We start from the raw sequence: 21,547 nt of genomic DNA on the forward strand, positions 1-21,547 counted from the left end.
GTTTACAACAGCCAGCTACTAGTCCTGCTTTGCATTTGGGTCTTCCATTGAAGGCTGAAAGAAGGATGGAAAAAAGTATAATTCTCTTTTGAGAGATTAAGATTAGAAAAGAAAAGTTTGTGTTAAATGCATGTTAAGTACATGTTAAAGGTGAGTACATGTTAGTAAGTTATTAGTCAAAGCAGTCACAGACTCCACCCAGATTCAAGGGAAGGACACATAAAACCCAACACCAAAATGAAAGAAATTCAAAGAATTTGCAGCAACCTTGAGTCAGTGACAGCCTATGAATGCATTCATCCAACATAGAGAGGTATTTAACTGCACTGCATTCACAGCAAGACCGAATTTTAATAGTATCTCTGCTACTCTCTGGTTGAGTGATTTGAGGCAATGTTATCAAATGCAAGTCCCTGTGCCCAGCACACAGTGAGGCTAAACAATACCAAAACTTTGGAGTTTGGAGGAGAGAAAGGTTTATTTCAGGGCCCTGCAAGGAGACGGGTGGAGCATTACTTAAAAACCCCGAACTCCCCGAAAGCTTTCAGCAAAGCCCTTTTATAGGAAAGGTGAGGGACGGGTGTGGTTAGTTTGTTACAAATTTCTTGGTGTCAGATCCTTTGTTCTGGAGGTCAGGTCACAATGTTCCTGTAGACCTCCACCAAAACAAGTGGTATTCTCTGTTCTGACAAGAAAGGGCAAGGTCCCAAGGCTCAACTTTCACCCTCTGAGGTCCAGGCCCTGCCTAAGAGGAGGGGGTCCCTGCATGGGCTGGTTACCCTGCCCAGGAGCTTTGGTCCAGCACCTAGTCTGGGTCCTCCCACCAGTGCCCAGGCCCAGCTGAGGAGGCAGTTCTCAGCTGGCGGCACCCTCAGGGCCAGGTCCCCAGACCCTGCCCAGCTGTCATCACTGAGGGAGCCAGGCGCCCAGGTCCCAGCCGGCCCTCAGCCTTTTCCATCTAAACTGGAGAGAATCATTTGTATAGGATCGATAGGAATGCATGTTGTAGCGAATACCAATCAGGTTTATTCCAAGTTCACAACTGCCCTTCTTTGAGAACAGCCCCAGCCACAGAGCTGGACCTGAAGTAATGATGTGCAGTGTCCTTGCAACTTGACCCTGACCTCTGGCCACCTCCTAGGGGGAGACAACTGATCAACGCTTTACCAAGTTTTGAAACTTGAATGGAGAAACTGAAGCTGGTTGAAGCTGTTACCTTAATGGCAGTGTCCATATTGTCCAGTTGCTGAGGCCTCCAGGGACTGCAATGCATGGAGACTGCCAGTGCCATTAGGAAGTAGAAGAAAGCTCTTTATGCGCCTAAGTAATGTACTTAGTGTAGAGGGAACAGCTCATTTGTTGCAAGCCCACAGTCTTTCTTGCTCTTAGTTACTTCATCTCTAAGTGCCTATTTCCACTGCCGAGAAGCAAATATGTTTTCGTGTGTATGGTGAGCAGGTGAAACCGGCCGCATTTTACTCCCCATCTGAGTCGCATGGTAACTAACAGAGCAAAAATCTTTGAAACTCTCCGTAGTTACTGTGCTTACATTAGGAACTGGGAGATAAGAGAATCTATGAGAACACTTTGTGTTCCACAGGAGATTCAAGAAAGAAAGGACCCTGCTCAAAAACAGCCAGTGGTTGCAATGAAACTGAAGGAGCTGGAGCTGCTACTCAGAGTCCACACACAAAAAAGGAAGATGTAGTGAGCAAAGATGAAGCCCAATGACCAGGAACACTGATCTCCAAGAGCCTCACAGACCCCTGTGGAAGCCTCCTCCCTTCATTAGTTATTTACTCAACAAATAGTCAAGGATATAGTCAAGGTTAATTATTTATTCAGCTACAGCACACAGGGTACTCAAGCTCTGTTGTGTAGAACTATTTGTGATTATTTGAAAATATATAATACCTGCTATTTGTTATTAATTGACATATGAGAACTTGAACTATTCTCCTTCTGACTCCTATGAAAACAAGTCATTTTTCAGTCAACCAACATTTTTTTTTTTTTCTGTACGTGGGCCTCTCACTGCTGTGGCCTCTCCCGTTGCGGAGCACAGGCTCCAGACGTGCAGGCTCAGTGGCCATGGCTCACGAGCCCAGCCGCTCCGCAGCATGTGGGATCCTCCTGGACCAGGGCACGAACCCGTGTCCCCTGCATCAGCAGGCAGACTCTCAACCACTGTGCCACCAGGGAAGCCCAACCAACATTTTTGATGCTAGCATAATAAAGAAACTTAACCATATTCATCAGATTTATTGGATGGCATCGTTATTGCCAGATCTCATTAACACAGTATCTATAATAATGTGAAGGTATTACATTTATTGTTGTGTGATTAGCCTAGCTATGAAATAAGAAGTGAGATAGTGATTTCAATAGTTTTGGAAACACATGTTGGTGGAAACTTCTGTCACCTGAAGGGAGATGTTGCTCAAGTGTGTCTCTTATGTGGTTTCAGAAGAACAAAAACTTTGAAGTTATATTTTTTAAAAGCTATAACTTCTCAAAGATACATATGCAGTGTCACCAAATGAGCAATTTGGAATGCTGAGTAAGGAGGGTGGAGTTCTTATACACTTCTCCAGCAAAAGTGAGAAAGTGAGCAGTTTCATAACAAAAAGGAAATCCCAAACTCATCACCCTTACAGTTAAGCTAGTGGTTACTACAGTCTGAGTTTGAAATGTTCCATTTTAAGTGAATGGTGAAAGCCACTCAGCAAAATTTCAGAAGCAGGAACACTTTGGAATCATAGCCGTCAGCTCTGGGAGTCATGACAACTCCCTCTCTCTGCAGGATGTAATCCCTCCTTGAATTCAGAATGGTATGCTTCCTAAAAACGATCCTTGGTCAAGTTCTGAAATAATTTTGGGGAAAACACCAAAGAAATTATCAAGGTCTATTGAGCCTATTCACAACAGCTAAAGCACTTTTAGAACTAGGCTTTTGATTAGAGTACTATTTTGCCTTCTTCAATATTTAGTAATTTTGAAGACTTGGGCAAACTATTTAAACTCTGCTTATTTTCCATGTTCACCAAATTGGTTAATAATATTACTTTCTTGGTAGGGTAGTGTTGGAGATTAACTGAGTAAATAAAATAAAACACTTATAATAGAGATTGGCTTAAAAAGAAATTTTAGTGAAACTATCACATTATCATCATTATCACCATCACCATCATTATCACTGTAATATTCATTCATCATCTGTGGATTCTAAACTATTAGTGTTGATTTCATGGTGGAGGAATCGCCTCAGTCAGGAAAGTAGCACCAACTCTATTTCCTAGGTGTTTTGCTATGGTGTATGCTTCATGTTCTGAGTAAATAAAACGATCTCTACAACTCTGATAACATATAATTGGACCAGGGCTTGGTTGTGAGCTGAAAGTAACTATACATTGGCCAGATATGATGAAGGCAAACCACCTGAGTCTACATGTATGAAATTCTTCCTAACAGGAGTAGGGCATATTAGATGGAAGCAAGTGTACCAATCAAAGCCTCTCTTTTTTAGAATGTGAACACAGATAAGTTGGCAATGAGCAGAATGATCACTAAGCTTGAATATAACCCAAATGAATCTATGTTAATTTCATGATTCTACTTAAGGACTTGGAAATCCCAGTCCCAGTGCTGCTAGTCAGTGCTTGAGAAGAAAGACATCTCTTGCTGCCATATAGTGCGTGTATATATACTTGGAATATCTCTCATTAGTGAGGCACATTAATATATGTCTCTTCTTTTAAAAGCTCAAATGGTACTATATATCACTCACGTGTGTGTCTCTTATTTCTTGGCTTGGCACACAACTTTAGCATCTCCTGACATGTGTATTTCAATAAGAAGCTTTGATTTTTGTCTCTCCCTTTATCTTTCCATTTCTTTGGTATGCTTATTACTCCTCTATTACTGTGGCTGTCTAGGATCAATCCCAATGAAGACTGTTATCAAACTGAGAAGCATTAGTTCAGAAACGATTGTTTTGGGGACATTTTTGGAAATTTTTCTCTGCTAATCTTTCTGATTCTTTTGGGACTGTCAATCATACATCCCCTACATTTCCAGCTTCAGGGGTGAGCACCTGATTCAGCCTGGCCAGTAACAGTGCCACATCCCCCTTATGCTTTATTAAGTGATTGGTCTATTGTTGGGCAGTACATTAGTTTGCTAGAGCTGCCATAACAAAATACCACAGACTGGGTGATAAACAACAGAAATTTATTTTCTCACACTTTTGGAGGCAAGAAGTCCAAGATTAATATCTTGGCAGGCTTAGGTACCTATGGTCAACTAATCTATGACAAAGGAGGCAAGGATATACAATGGAGAAAAGACAGTCTCTTCAATAAGTGGTGCTGGGAAAAGTGGACAGCTACATGTAAAAGAATGAAATTAGAACACTCCCCAACACCATACACAAAAATAAACTCAAAATGGATTAGAGACCTAAATGTAAGACCAGACACTATAAAACTCTTAGAGGAAAACATAAGAAGAACACTCTTTGACATAAATCACAGCAAGATATTCTTTGATCCACCTCCTAGAGGAATGGAAATAAAAACAAAAACAAACAAATGGGAACTAATGAAACTTAAAAGTTTCTGCAAAGCAAAGGAAACTACAAACAAGATGAAAAGACAACCCTCAGGGGGAAGGGTAAGCTGTGACAAAGTGAAAGAGCGGCATGGACATATATACACTACCAAACGTGAGGTAGATAGCTAGTGGGAAGCAGCCGCATAGCACAGGGAGATCAGCTTGGTACTTTGTGACCGCCTGGAGGGGTGGGATAGGGAGGGTGGGAGGGAGACGCAAAAGGGAGGGGATATGGAAACATATGTATATGTATAACTGATTAAATTTGTTATAAAGCAAAAGAAAAAAAAAGAATGGGAAAAAATATTTGCAAATGAATCATCGGACAAAGGATTAATCTCCAAAATATATAAACAGCTCATGCAGCTCAATATTAAAAAAACAAATAACCCAATCTAAAAATGGGCAGAAGACCTAAATAGACATTTCTCCAAAGACATACAGATAGCCAAGAAACACATGAAAAACTGCTCAACATCACTAATTATTAGAGAAATGCAAATCAAAACTACAATGAGGTATCACCTCACACCAGTTAGAATGGGCATCATCAGAAAATCTACAAACAACAAATGCTGGAGAGGGTGTGGAGAAAAGGGAACCTTCTTGCACTGTTGGTGGGAATGTAAATTGATACAGCCACTATGGAGAACAGTATGGAGGTTCCTTAAAAAACTTAAAATAGAATTACCATATGACCCAGCAATCCCACTACTGGGCATATTCCCAGAGAAAACCATAATTCAAAAAGACACATTCACCCCAATATTCATTGCAGCACTATTTACAATAGCCAGGTCATGGAAGCAACCTAAATGCCCATTGACAGACGAATGGATAAAGAAGATGTGGTACATATATACAATGGAATATTAGCCATAAAAAGGAACGAAATTGGGTCATTTGTAGAGACGTGGATGGGTCTAGAGACTGTCATACAGAGTGAAGTAAGTCAGAAAGAGAAAAACAAATATTGTATGCTAACACATATATATGGAACCTAGAAAAATGGTACAGATGAACCGGTTTTCAGGGCAGAAATAGAGATGCAGATGTAGAGAACAAACATATGGACACCAAGGGGGGAAAGTGGCGGGGGTGGTGGTGGTGGTGGTGGGATGAATTGGGAGACTGGGATTGACAGGTATACACTAATATGTATAAAATGGATAACTAATAAGAACCTGCTGTATAAAAAAATTAAATAAAATTAAAAAAAAAAAGATTTTGGCAGGCTTGCTTTCTCCTAAGTCTTTCTCCTTGGCTTACAGATGGCTGTCTTCTCACTGTGTCCTTACGTGATTTGTGTGCACACATCTCTGGTATCTCTTTGCATGTCCAAATTTGCTTTTCTTATAAAGATACCAGTCAGATTGGATTAGAGCTCTGTGATGGTTAATTGTATATATCAACTTGGCTGGGTCATAGTGCCCAGATATCAATCAAACATTATTCTGGATCTTTCTGTGAGGGTACTTTTGGATGAAATTTACACTTAAACCTATGAACTTCAAGTAAAACAGACTGACCCTCTATAATGTGGGTGAACCTCATCTAATCAGTTAAATGCCTACATAGAACAAAAAGTTAACTTCCCTCAAACAAGAGGGAGTCCTGCCAGAAGACAATCTGCAGACTTCATCTGCAGCATCTGCTCTTCCTGGTTTGCCAGCCCTCTGCCTTTGACCTCAAACTGCAACTCCTTCCTGAGTCTCCAGACTACCACCCTCCCTTGTATTTTCCAAGCTTCCACAACCACATGTACCAATTTTTTAAAATAAATCTCTTTCTATATATGTGCATCCTATTGGTTCTCTTTCTCTGGGGAACCCCAACCAACACAGGCCTACGCCTATGACCTCATTTAATTATGTCTTTAATGGCCCTAGCTCAAAATACAGCCACATTCTGAGTTACTGGGGACTAGGACTTTAACATGTGAATCTGGGGGAGAGAGGGACACAATGCAGCCCATAATAGGCAGTTTTCCAAATGAGGACCAATCAGAATCCTTTCTTGTCCTATATATGGACACTGGGGGAGAAACAGTTGAACTTTGACACTGGAATGATGAGTTTTAAGGATCTTGTGAACCTGGACCTGTTGTCTGATGGGGTACCTATTAAGAAGGAATCCAGCTCAAAGTAAATCAAGTCAAGATATAAAGAAAAACCCTCACAATATTACAGGGAAAATGGAATCTAGCTACACCTAAATTTAAATATTGGACTTGCAGATATGACAGCTAAAAAGCTAGAAACAGTGCTCTTTGTTTCTCCTAATTCTAAACAATCAAACATAAAAATCATTTCAATTATGCTTCCAAAATACCTCTTGACTATCACTATTTCCCTTTCATCTCAGTTTAGTTCCCTTGGTTTATATTTTTATTACCCCTTGACTAGACAATTGTAACAGCCACTTGCTTCTAACTCTCTTCTCTCCCCAAGACCTATCTTCCATACCAAACTTCTGATAACATGTCCTTTATTATTTGGGAATCTACCCCCTTCCCTTGCCTCCCATCCTGTTAGAATTTTTGCCAACCTTTCATTATTTCCCCCACACGCCATCCCCTGGCAAACACTTCCCTACTTTCTGTTTCTATGAGTTTGACTTTATTTGATTCCACATATAAGTAATACTAAGAGAAATACAAAGACTTTGTATATGTTTTCCAGTTTAGTCCTATAACAACAGCATAGGCATTACTATCACATGCATTTTACATATGAGGAAGTCAAGGATCAAGGAGATGCAGTAACTTGCCTAATGTGACACAGGTAGTAAGTGCTCAGGTAAGACTTAAATTCAGCTTTGTTTGATAATACGGTAGGTGTTTTCATTTTTTTCCTCATTTTAAAAAAATATTGTAGCAAATGCTGCTGATGTCCCCCAGATCTCCTTTACACTTCTGCAGGTAAATCCTTCATTTCTGTGAGCTTCTCCTAATGGTTTGCACCTGCAAACTGTTTAGAGGACTACCTTTGGGCTTATGGAACTACTTTGAACGGACATACCAGAGGCCAAAAATGCCCGGGAGTTTAATTCCAAATGGAGAGTTGTGAGGCACTCCTGAAGGTGTATGAAAGCCCAGCTACAAACTGTGCAGTGTAACTTGTGCTCCAGTGCCCCTGAAGCACTAAAGTGAAGGCTGATATGATGTCTAAAACCCAGCTTGCCTTCTTTCCCTTCTCTTTCCTGCTTCTTTCACTCCCTTCTTGGCTTCTCCTGGGAGCATCCCCATAATAAATCACACACAAATCCTTGTCTTTGTGCCCGCTTCTGGGGAATCTGAACAAAGACAATTATGCTTTGGTCTCAATCTAAACGTGACACTACAAATGAGGCCACTTTAATGAAAGGCAATAAGAAATCATAATTGAACACAGCAAATACAGAAACCTTAGAGATTCTTCAGCATGTTGATTTGGCCTTCCAGTTACTCTCATTTCACTCATTTAATCATCCATTCAACAAAAATATATTTTCTACCAAGTACCTAGGACCAATTTGATGTGTACACACCCTTTCATGTGATAGGGAAAAAATACACATTTCAGTAGATGCATTCAGGGTATTCAGAAAGGACAGAGGACGAAGTCTTAAAAAAACTTAATCCTTTACAATTATAAGCATAATTTCAACTTCCACAATATAATTTCTTCTAGATCTAAATTCATGCTCTGAGATTTTTTTTATGGCTGAGTGGTGTGTGGTGCAGAGAAGCCTGAGGAAGGGGTTGGCTTCAGACTAGAACCTTCACTCACATTATGTTGTGTAAATGCCTTCCAAACAGTAATGACAAAACCACACTTCTTGCAATTTTTGGAGATTGGTTTTGGTACAAAACATGAGTCATTGAAACAAAAGGATTTATCAAATAAAATGTCATTAATAATATGATGGATTATAGAAGGGATATATTGCCCAGGCTGACGTTACTCCTCTGCTCAAAATTTATTTTGTGATTTGATGTGAAAGGTAGATGTTAGGATAAAATTCTGAAAGAGAGGTGAATAAGCTTAGAATTTTGAACCTAGGTTTCTCCATGTTATAACCCCTAAGATCTGTGGGCTAGAGATGCTGCTCCCAAGTAGCTCTGCGTCTCTCTTTTTTCTACTTCCCTCATTTCTTCCATATGTGAAAACTCTCTTTAGGCTTAGAGAATGTTCCATCTGTTATACAATCTCTCTCTTCTACCTTCAAAGCTCAAGGCTATACCTGCCACGCCCACACACAACTTTTGCTGCTTTTCCTTTTATCTCTTAGTGATGCTTACTACTTTTTTTCTTAGTGACATTTACTCTTTACTGATCTGCTTACTACTGAAATGAACAGTGCCATGTCAGGTTGCATTCCTGGGGCCAAAGGCTATTATAAGATACACAAGACAAACAAAGAAGTGCAGGGTAAACTACAGAGTGACTCACAGAGAGCATTCTGAATATGAGTATATACTTTGCTACCAGAAACATCAAGGGAAGAACACAAAATCATCAGGACATTAATAATGCAGAAAAAAATTCTAGAATTGAACATCATCATCTCTGATTGGTTTGATGGGGTCCTGCGCTCATATCTCTGTCAGTTATTTTTTCCATGTTAATATGGCATTTTGTCCAAGTCTAGATTATGTTGTACCCAGCTTGCTGAAATGGAGATAATGCCATTAGAGCCACATGGATAGAAAAGTAGGAAATGATTTCAATTGCATCAAAAACAATAAAATACCAAGGAATAAATTTAACCAAGGAGGTGAAACATCTGTATACTGAAAACTACAAGAGAGCAATGAAAGAAATTGAAGAAGACACAAATAAATGGAAAGATATTCCATGCTCATGGATTGGAAGAATTAATATTGATAAAATGTCCATACTATGGGCTTCCCTGGTGGCACAGTGGTTGAGAGTCCGCCTGCCGATGCAGGGGACATGGGTTCGTGCCCTGGTCCGGGAAGATCCCACATGCCGTGGAGAGGCTGGGCCCATGAGCCATGGCTGCTGAGCATGCACGTCCGGAGCCTATGCTCCGCAACGGGAGAGGCCACAACAGTGAGAGGCCCACGTACCACACACACAAATAAAAGTCCATACTACCCAAAGCCATGTACAGATTCAATGCAATTCCTTTTAAAATTACAATGACATTTTTCACATAAACAGAAAAAAATCAATCCTAAAATTTATATGGAGCCACAAAAGACCCCATATAGGACAATCCTGAGAAAGAAGAACAAACCTGGAGTCAACAAACTTCCTGATTTCAAACTATATTACAAAGTTGTAATAATCAAAACAGTATGGTATTGGCATAAAACCAGACACATAGATCAATGGAATGGAATAGAGAGCGTAGAAATAAACCCATGCATATATGGTCAATTAATTTATGACAAAGGAGTCAAAAATAGACAATGGGGAAAGAACAGTCTCTTCAATAAATGGTGTTGGGAAAACTGAACAGCCACATACAAAAGAATTAAAATGGACCCTATGTTACAGCATACACATTAACTTCAAACATAAAACCTGAAACTATAAAACTAGAAGGAGACATAGAGAATAAACTCTTTGACATTGATCTTGGCAATGATTTTTTTTTGTTTGGTTCTGACTCCAAAAGCAAAAGTAACAAAAGCTAAAATAAAGAAATTGGACTACTCAGATCACAAAGCTCCTGAACAGCAAAGGAAACCATCAACAGAATGAAAAGGCTGGAATGGGAGAAAATATTTTCAAATCATATATCTGGTAAGTGATGAATATCTAAAATATGTAATGCACATATACAATTCAATAGCAAGAAAACAAACAATCCAATTTAAAAATGGGTAGAGGAATTGAATAGACTTTTTTCCAAAGAAGACGTACAAATGGTCAGGTTTTTAAAAAAGGGCTCAGCATTACTAATCATCAGAGAAATGCAAATCAAAACCACAATGACATACCACCTCACACCTGTCAGATGTCTGTTGTCAAAATGATAAGAGATAACAAGTGTTGGTGAGAATGTGATGAAAAGGGAACTGTTGGTGGGAATGTAAACTGGTATAGCCACTATGGAAAACAGTATAAAAATTTTTTGAGATTCCTCAAAAGCTGTAAAATAGAACTACCATATGATCCAGAAATCCCACTTCTGGATACATATATTTAAAAAGATGAAAACAGAATCCCAAAGAGATATCTGCACTCCCATGTTCATTGCAACATTATTTACAATAGCCAAGGTATGGAAATAACCTAAGTGTTCATCAGTGGATGAGCTGATCAAGAAGATATGTTATATACATACAATGGAATATTTCTCAGTCATGAGAAAGAAAAAATTCCTTCCATTTTCAACAACACGGATGGGCTTTGAAGGCATTATGCTAAGTGAAATAAATCAGAGAAAGAAAGACAAATACAAGACTTCTGAATGACATCCACTCAATAATCAATTAATTATCATCACCATCATCCCCATGGTCCTTACTGTTGCTGGAGACAGAACATTCTTTGATAAATCTCGATATTTTGACATTTCCTTAATGCTTAAATTCCCGTCTTGTATTTTCCTGGCCCTAAAACATTTGATTCTCCAACTCAATTTTTCAACCTCAGGTAATATTTTAGCCCCCCTCCTCCTTCGTGTTATCCTCCTCTTCCACACTGGTCTAATGCTCACATCTGTGTTCCTCTTGACCTTTACTTTGGAGTCAGCCAGTTCATTCTTCAGTCAATGCTGAGCTGATCCAGAGAGGGCTGTGGATCCAAAACTAATGGATATTGTCAGTTATCCACAATCTGAAATTAATGGGATTATCTCCAGCAGTTTGAAAGTCCTGCCAGAAGGCAAAAGTAACAGTGACTCCTGGCAGCAACAATGCTGGGATGATCCGGTTTTCTTAAAGGGCAGCAGTTGAGAAACTGCAAAGCAGAACATCCAAGGCTCACAACTGCTGAAGGTCTTGGGTACCTGTAGAACATCTGAGGCATGATTTCAAGTGTCTTAGCTGTCCATTAATTTCTGATTCAAGTAAGAAGGTATGAGAAGATCAGTGTGTTTTCAGGGGAAAATTTTCCTGGACATTTCCAGTACTGAGCAAACTAGAAACAGAGGCTTAAATTTTCAAGGATCCCACAAGACTTGTCAGGGTTGTCATTAGTCCTAACTGTGAGGGTTGGGACAACAACCCATCTTTTTTTCTTCGAAAAGTCAAGAATGTCCCCAGTTAACACCTTAAAACCCTTCCTTGGGTTTTCTGTCCTTGGTCCTAGTCATAGAAGGGCCTGACCTTTAATTATGAATGTTATGCTTAATTATGGAAGTCCCTGACAAATACAAAAGATTCTCGGAAACTGGCCCCAGCATTTAAGCCAAGTACTCCAGTGAAGAACTGGGATGATTCAGCAGGGAAAACATTGTCCTTTGGAGTTTGTTATTGTTGTTGCCAAGATGCCTAATGATGCAATAATTTGAAGATAATAGGAATGAAAACCAAATTACTTACATCTATAGAGAGATTACGTTTCACACTAGAAAGCAAAAATTAGTTTGGTCTGTTTTTCTCTCATTTAGTTATCTATTTAAGAGAATCACCAATTAACCTAAGATGCCAATTAAACATAGACTAAAGATTCTTTGTTGAGAGATGCTTTATGGAAATACACCAATTGAATATGTCTTAGATTTTATGTGACATTTTACTGTTATTTCTTTGCTCATCCAAGATTCCAACTCGGCAAAGGAGATCCCAGGATATAATCACACTTGCACCAAATTGCCCTGAGTCTTGAAAGTGATAGCACTAGAACTTGAAGCCAATCTTTTTTTCTTTTTAATCAATTTATTTATTTATTTATTTTTGGTTGCGTTGGGTCTTTGTTGCTACGCATGGGCTTTCTCCAGCTGCAGCAAGTGGGGGTTACTCTTTGTTGTGGTGTGCAGGCTTCGCATTGCGGTGGCTTCTATCGTTGTGGAGCACGGGCTCTAGGTGCACAGGCTTCAGTAGTTGCGGCATGTGGGCTCAGTACTTGTGGTACACAGGCTTAGCTGCTCCGTGGCATGTGGGATCTTCCCGGGCCAGGGCTCGATCCCATGCCCCCTGCGTTGGCAGGTGGATTCTCAACCACTGTGCCACCAGAGAAGCCCCTTGAAGCCAATCTTGAGTGCACGTACAGGCACATGACTCCAATTAGTATATGTGGGAGAGCATTAAATGAATAATGCATCAGAGCACAAAATATGCAGCACATTGTGGATTATTTGGGGCTGTGTGAAACAGGCAGGGTGTGAGGTATCCATCATTTCATAAAATTCAGCTCTGCACCTCACCTCACAAGAAGAGGAACCAGTGTAGCTTCCTGATGGTAAACATTGCAACCTAGCATCTTGCTCCCTCACTGACTAGCTGCAAAGAGGAAAACAATAAGAAGATTTAAATTCATGATACTGGTGTTTTGCTGTTCTTGTATAAAATCTGGAAAGAGAAATTAAGAAAAAAAAACCCTATAATGCCCGTTATTTTCCAAGACCCAATGAATCAAGGAACCAAAATGTCTTAGTTTTTTACAACTATTATGTGCCCCACACTGTGCTTAGTGCCACAGGACAAAGCTATTTTCAAAGTGGATAGTCTAGCAGAGAAGGCAAGACTTTAATATATGTAACATAGAGAAAAAAGACTCAAAATAGAGTGAAAGAATGCAAAACAAGCTGAAGTTGTCAGAAAATGTCTTGAGTGGAGGGAGATAATAACAAAACACTCTTAAACCAGATCGGTAAACCTGCTTGTCTGAACAAAGTCATACGGAAGATGATTTCATTCCTGATGGGAAAAGAAAAGTTGATTAAGCTGGCACCTAGGTACTGTAGAGGCAACCCCAACTTTCAACTCCTAAATTTTAAATTTAATTTTAATTCCAAATGGTCCTCTGGAAAATGGGATACATGTATCAATTTCTACATAGTAGTGATGCTGCTGTGCTGTTCTTTGGGTAGGTATAGTAGGTATATCTATATTGAGTAAAGGGTTTCCAGGACCAAGCCTTCCCTTATCCCTTCACCTATTCCAATCACCCTCATCCATCAGGGCACAAGTGAAGTTTTCCCTTCTCCATGAAGCCTTCTCAAATGATTTAGTTATTTGTTGTTCATTCATGTTTCAAATTTTAACCTTGCTTCCTCCCAATGGATTGAATTATATTTTTTAGAGTCTACACAAGACAAAATAATGTTATATGTTTATCAAACTGTATTATTTCCCTAACGGAAAAAAATGGAAGACAATTTTATTGCCTCTAGATGAAGCCATTTGATAACTTTTATCAATAGAATGTGAGAGAAAGTGATATTCACCATTCCCAAGCCTGACCCCTAAAAATCTATTCATTCATGATTTTCCTGTATTGTTCCTTTTTCCACAGAGACCCATACACTGAGGATATCCATGTCCAAAGATGAAGGAGCCTGGATTCTTAAGTCAAGACTTAGAGAAGAGCTACTCAGAAATATTCCCTGACAGCAACAGTCTCAGAAACATGAGTAAGAAATAAAATGTTATTATATGAAGCCATTGATATTCTGTGGTCAGTTATATACTATTATTTATTACCTTGTTTAACATCGTATGTTGTTTTTCATTTATTTTCAACCTTTTGTTGAAGTATAACATATACATAAGTAAAAGGCTGAAATCATAGTGTACAATTTGATGAATTTTTACAAACTGAACACATTCATGCCGCCAACCCCAATATCAAGAAAAAAACCATTATCTGCTCCCCAAAATTCACCCTCATGCCCTTGCAGAGTGTTAGCCTAGAAGACTTACCAGTACCTTGGCTTCCAACAACATGGATTCGTTTTCTACATCATAGAAATGGAATCATGAGACTGCAGTTGAATGGGTCACCACTACAAACCTCTCCTAAGGCAAGAACACGACCCCACCATACTGGACTTGGCCCCACAAACTGCAGTCCCTGGAGCATGTATCTCCATCCTCTACAATAAAGCCAGTGGTTTCTCATGTCACAGGGTACAAGTAGAAAGGGAGAGATGGCTGAGCACCAGGACCTCTAAGCAGCTGGGTCCACAGTCACAACGTCCCCAGGAGCATAGGGGGACAAAGGTGGGTACAGAGCAACATCCGCAGCTTTGTTCTCGAATCTCACTGCAGTGTGTCTGTGAGCTGCTGTTGCCCAGATGAGCAGTGAGGACTGCCGCTTCCAAGAAAAAGCTCAGCTACCTCAACCGCCTTTATTCTAGCCCCAAACCCTAAACTCAGTTCCTTACCACCTAAATGAGATAAGGTGAAGGCCAGGAAGAACATAACAGGGAAAAAATTGGGAAAATTTAAAAATGTAGTAGCACATAGAGGTTAAGTAACAGACCCTGGAGTTAGGCAGAGTTAGGTTTAAAACACAACTTCGTCATTTATTAGATTTGTAAACTAATACTCTGATTAATTATTTTTTATTATCTGCATAATATTCCAAAGTGCAGCTGGTCTGTAATTAAGTAAGTTGCTGTGCCATTGGGACAAGTGGGTAATTATAAAGGGGTATCACAAGGGAGTGTTTTGGGAGCGCTCCAGTTAGAGAGCACACTCACTGTGTTCCGTTGCCTGCCACTAAGTACAACGCTATAATAAACGTCATTGTACATATACCTTTAAAACCCTGGACCTCTTATTTTTGTGAGAGAGATTCTGATGGTGGGTCTACTGGGAGAAAGGGTTTATGTAGTTTCAAGTTCTAACGGCTGTTACAAGATTGCTTTAAAAAAAATCTGTGACAATATACATGTTCATCAGCAGTTTAGGAGGATCCTTTTACTCAGATGCCTGCCAACAATAGGTGTCAGCCTTCTTGATTTTTGTTTGCTTTTTACTTTTCAAATATATGCAAAATAAAGACGATCTTGTAACAAGCCCTCAAATACCCATTGCCCGGTTTCATCAATTGTGAATAACCTACCACCTCTGTAACCTTATATTTTAACTCAGATTATTAAGATAACATTTAAATCTAGAAAATGCATCCCTTTTACTGTACAGTTCTATACGCCTTAGTGAACGCGTATTGCTGTATAACCACCAGTACAGTCACAGTACAGAGCTATACATCACACTGTCAAGTTCCCTTTTCTCTTTTATAATCAAACATTCCCCTCACACCCTAGTCCCTGGCAACCACTGGTAGGTTTTTCTTCCTATATGTTTGCTTTTTCCAGAATGTCATATAAATGCAATCATACAGAATGTAGTAGCCCTTAGAATCTGGCTTTTGCAATTTAGCATAATACATATGAGACTTAACCATATCATTATTTGTATCAGTAGCATGCTTCTTATTGCTGAACAGTATCCAACTGCAAGGGTGTGCCTGAGCTCATTTATCCATTCACAAGTTGAAATTGTGGGTGGTTATTGACATAGCTGAAATAAACATTGATGCCCAGGTGTTCATGTGAACATAAGTTCTTTTTTTTTTTTTTTTTTAGTTTCTTCATCTATAAATTTTTAAAAAAATCTTTATCGGAGTATAATTGCTTTACAATGGTGCGTTAGTTTCTGATGTATAACAAAGTGAATCAGCCATACGTATACATATATCCCCATATCTCCTCCCTCTTGCGTCTCCCTCCCACCCTCCCTATACCACCTCTCTAAGTGGACACAAAGCACGAGCTGAACTCCCTGTGCTATGTGGCTGCTTCCCACTAGCTATCTATTTTACATTTGGTAGTGTATATATGTCAATGCCACTCTCTCACTTCGTCCCATCTAACACTTCCCCCTCCCCATGTCCTCAAGAATCCATTCTCTACGTCTGCGTCTTTATTCCTCTCCACCCCTAGGTTCTTCAGAACCATTTTATTTTATTTTTTTTTTTAGATTCCATATATATGTGTTAGCATATGGTATTTGTTTTTCTCTTTCTGACTTACTTCACTCTGTATGACAGACTCTAGGTCCATCCACTTCACTACAAATAACTCAATTTCGTTTCTTTTTATGGCTGAGAAATATTCCATTGTATATATGTGCTACAACTTCTCTATCCATTCATCTGTCGATGGACACTTAGGCTGCTTCCATGTCCTGGCTATTGGAAATAGAGCTGCAATGAACATTGTGGTACATGACTCTTTTAGAATTGCGGTCTTCTCAGGGTATATGCCCAGGAGTGGGATTGCTGAGTCGTATGGTAGTTCTATTTTTAGTTTTTTAAGGAACCTCCATACTGTTCTCCATAGTGGTTGTATCAATTTACATTCCCACCAACAGTGCAAGAGGGTTCCCTTTTCTCCACACCCTTCTCAGCATTTATTGTTTGTAGATTTTTTGAGGATGGCCATTTTGACCAGTGTGAGGTGATACCTCATTGTAGTTTTGATTTGCATTTCTCTAATGATTAGTGATGTTGAGCATCCTTTCATGTCTTTGTTGGCAATCTGTATATCTTCTTTGGAGAAATATCTGTTTAGTTCTTCTGCTCATTTTTGTATTGGGTTGTTTGTTTTTTTGATATGAAGCTGCATGAGCTGCTTGTATATTTTGGAGATTAATCCTTTGTGAGTTGCTTCATTTGCAAATATTTTCTCCCATTCTGAGGGTTGTCTTTTGGTCTTGTTTATGGTTTCCTTTGCTGTGCAAAAGCTTCAAATTTCATTATGTCCATTTGTTTATTTTTGTTTTTATTTCCCTTTCTCTAGGAGGTGGGTCAAAAAGGATCTTGCTGTGATTTGTGTCATAGAGTGTTCTGCCTATGTTTTCCTCTAAGAGTTTTATAGTGTCTGGCCTTACATTTAGGTCTTTAATCAATTTTGGGTTTATTTTTGTGTATGGTGTTAGGAAATGTTCTAATTTCATTCTTTTACATGTAGCTGTCCAGTTTTACCAGCACCATTTATTGAAGAGGCTATCTTTTCTCCATTGTATATTCTTGACTCCTTTATCAAAGATAAGGTGACCATGTGTACATGGGTTTATCTCTGGGTTTTCTATTTTGTTCCATTGATCTATGTTTCTGTTTTTGCACCAGTACCATACTGTTTTGATTACTGTAGGTTTGTAGTGTGGTCTAAAGTCAGAGAGCCTGATTCTTCCAGTTCCGTTTTTCTTTCTCAAGATTGCTTTGACTATTCACGGTCTTTTGTGTTTCCATACAAATTGTGAAATTTTTTGTTCTAGTTCTGAGAAAAATTCTATTGGTAGTTTGATAGGGATTGCATTGAATCTGTAGATTGCTTTGGGTAGTATAGTCATTCTCACAATGTTGATTCTTCCAATCCAAGAACATGGTATATCTCTCCATCTGTTTGTACCATCTTTAATTTCTTTCATCAGTGTCTTAATAGTTTTCTGCATACAGGTCTTTTGTCTTCTTAGGTAGGTTTATTCCTAGGTATTTTACTCTTTTTGTTACAATGGAAAATGGATGTGTTTCCTTAATATCTCTTTCACATTTTTCATCATTAGTGTATAGGAATGCAAGAGATTTCTGTGAGTCAATTTTGTATCCTGCTACTTTACTGAATTCATTTATTAGCTCTAGTAGTTTTCTGGTAGCATTTTTAGGACATGTATAGTATCATGTCCTCTGCAAACAGTGACAGTTTTATTTTTTCTTTTCCAATTTGGATTCCTTTTATTTCTTTTTCTTCTCTCATTGCTGTAGCTTAAAATTCCAAACCTATGTTGAATAAGAGTGGTGAGAGTGGGCAACCTTGTCTTGTTCCTGATTGTAGTGCAAATGGTTTCAGTTTTTGTCCATTAAGAATGATGTTGGCTGTGGATTTGTCATATATGGCCTTTATTGTGTTGAGGTAAGTCCCCTCTATGCCTACTTTCTGGAGGGTTTTTATCATAAATGGGTGAATTTTGTCAAAAGCTTTTTCTGCATCTATCGAGATGATCATATGGTTTTTATCCTTCAGCTTGTTAATATGGTGTATCATATTGATTGATTTGCATATACTGAAGAATCCTTGCATTCCTGGGATAAACTCTACTTGATCATGGTGTAGGATCCTTTTAATGTGCTGTTGGATTCTGTTTGGTAGTGTTTTGTTGAGGATTTTTGCATCTATATTCATCAGTGATATTGGCCTGTAGGTTTCTTTTTTTGTGACATCTTGGTCTGGTTTTGGTTATCAGGGTGATGGTGGCCTCATAGAGTGAGTTGGGAGTGTTCCTCCCTCTGATATATTTTGGAAGAGTTTAAGAAGGATGGGTGTTAGCTCTTCTCTAAATGTTTGATAGAATTCACCTGTGAAGCCATCTGGTCCTGGACGTTTGTTTGTTGGAAGATTTTTAATCACAGTCTCAATTTCTGTGCTTGTGATTGGTCTGTTTATATTTTCTATTTCTTCCTGGTTCAGTCTCAGAGGTTGTGCTTTTCTCAGAATTTGCCCATTTCTTCCAGGTTGTCCATTTTATTGGCATATACGTGCTTGTAGTAATCTCTCATGATCTTTTGTATTTCTGCAGTGTCAGTTGTTACTTCTCCTTTTTCATTTCTAATTCTACTGATTTGAGTCTTCTCCCTTTTTTTGTTGAAGAGTCTAGCTAATGGTTTATCAATTTTGTTTATCTTCTCAAAGAACCAGCTTTTAGTTTTATTGATCTTTGCTATTGTTTCCTTCATTTCTTTTTCATTTATTTCTGATCTAATCTTTATGATTTCTTTCCTTCTGCTAACTTTGGGGTTTTTTTGATTTTCTTTCTCTAATTGCTTTACGTGTAAGGTTATGTTGTTTATTTGAGATGTTTCTTGTTTTTGAGGTAGGACTGTATTGCTATAAACTTCCCTCTTAGAAGTACTTTTGTTGCATCCCATAGGTTTTGGGCCGTCGTGTTTTCATTTTCATTTGTTTTAGGTATTTTTTGATATCATCTTTGATTTCTTCAGTGATCTCTTGTTTATTCAGTAGTGTATTTTTTTAGCCTCCATGTGTTAGTATTTTTTTACAGTTTTTTTTCTTCCTGGAATTGATATGTAGTCTCATAGCATTGTGGCTGGAAAATATACTTGACACAATTTCAATTTTGTGAAATTTAGCAAGGCTTGATTGTGTCCCAAGATGTGATCAATCCTGGAGGATGTTCCATGAGCACTTGAGAAGAAAGTGTATTCTGTTGTTTTTGGATGGAATGTCCTATAAATATCAATTAGGTCCATCTTATTTAATGTATCATTTAAAGCTTGTGTTTCCTTATTTATTTTCATCTTGGATGATCTGTCCATTGGTGAAAGTGGGGTGTTAACCTCCCCTACTATGATTGTGTTACTCTTGATTTCCCCTTTTATGGCTGTTAGAATTTGCGTTATGTATTGAGGTGCTCCTATGCTGTTTGCATAAATATTTACAATTGTTACATCTTCTTCTTGGATTGACCCCTTGATCATTATGTAGTGTCCTTCTTTGTCTCTTGTAATAGCCTTTATTTTAAAGTCTATTTTGTCTGATATAAGAATTGCTACTCCAGCTTTCTTTTGATTCCAATTGCATGGAGTATCGTTTTCCATCCCCTCACTTTCAGTCTGTATGTGTCCCTAGGTCTGAAGTCTGTCTCTTGTAGACAGCATATATATTGGTCTTTTTTTGCATCCATTCAGTGAGTCTATGCCTTTTGGTTGGAGCATTTAACCCATTTACATTTAAGGTAATTATCTATATTTATGTTCCTATTACCATTTTCTTAATTGTTCTGGGTTTGTTATTATAAGTCTTTTCCTTCTCTTGTGTTTCTTCCTAGAGAAGTTCCTTTAGCATTTGTTGTAAAGCTGGTTTGGTGGTGCTGAATTCTCTTAGCTTTTGCTTGTCTGTAAAGGTTTTCATTTCTCCATCGAATCTGAATGAGATCCTTGCTGGGTAGCATAATCTTGGTTGTAGGTTTTTCCCTTTCATCACTTTAAATATGTCCTGCCACACCCTTCTGGCTTGCAGAGTTTCTGCTGAAAAATCAGCTTAACCTTATGGGGATTCCCTTGTATGTTATTTGTTGCTTTTCCCTTGCTGTTTTTAATATTTTTTCTTTGTATTTGATATTTATAGTTTGGTTAATATGTGTCTTGGCATGTTTCTCCTTGGAGTTATCCTGTATGGGACTCTCTGTGCTTCCTGAACTTGACTATTTCCTTTCCCATATTAGGGAAATTTTCAACTGTAATCTCTTCAAATATTTTCTCAGTTCCTTTCTTTTTCTCTTCTTCTTCTGGGACCCGTATAATTTGAATGTCAGTGCCTTTCATGTTGTCCCAGAGGTCTCTGAGACTGTCCTCAATTCTTTTCATTCTTTTTTGTTTATTGTGCTCTGTGGCAGTTATTTCCACAGTTTTATCTTCCAGGTCACTCATCTGTTCTGCCTCAGTTATTCTGCTATTGATTCCTTCTAGAGAATTTTTAGTTTCATTTATTGTGCTATTCCTCATTGTTTATTTGCTCTTTAATTCTTTTAGGTCCTTGTAAAACGTTTCTTTTATTTTCTCCATTTTGTTTCCAAGATTTTGTATCATCTTCACTCTCATTATTCTGAATTCTTTTTCAGGTAGACTGCCTATTTCCTCTTCATTTGTTTGGTCTGGTGAGTTTTTACTTTTCTCCTTCATCTGCTGCATATTTCTCTGTCTTCTCATTTTCCTTAACATACTGTGTTTAGGGTCTCCTTTTCTCAGGCTGCAGGTTCATATTTCCCGTTGTTTTTGGTGTCTGCCCCCAGTGGGTAAGGTTGGTTCAGTGGGTGTGTAGGCTTCCTGGTGGAGGGGACTGGTTCCTGTGTTTTCGTGGATGAGGCTGGATCTTGTCTTTCTGGTGGGCAGGACCATTTCCAGTGGTGTGTTTTGGGCTGTCTGTGAACTTATTATGAATTTAGGCAGCCTCTTTGCTAATCGGTCGGGTTGTGTTCCTGCCTAGGTAGTTGTTTGGCATGGGGTGT

Source organism: Mesoplodon mirus (genome assembly GCF_964341445.2).
Source record: "Mesoplodon mirus genome assembly, chromosome: 2".
NCBI classification, from domain to species: Eukaryota; Metazoa; Chordata; class Mammalia; order Artiodactyla; family Ziphiidae; genus Mesoplodon; species Mesoplodon mirus.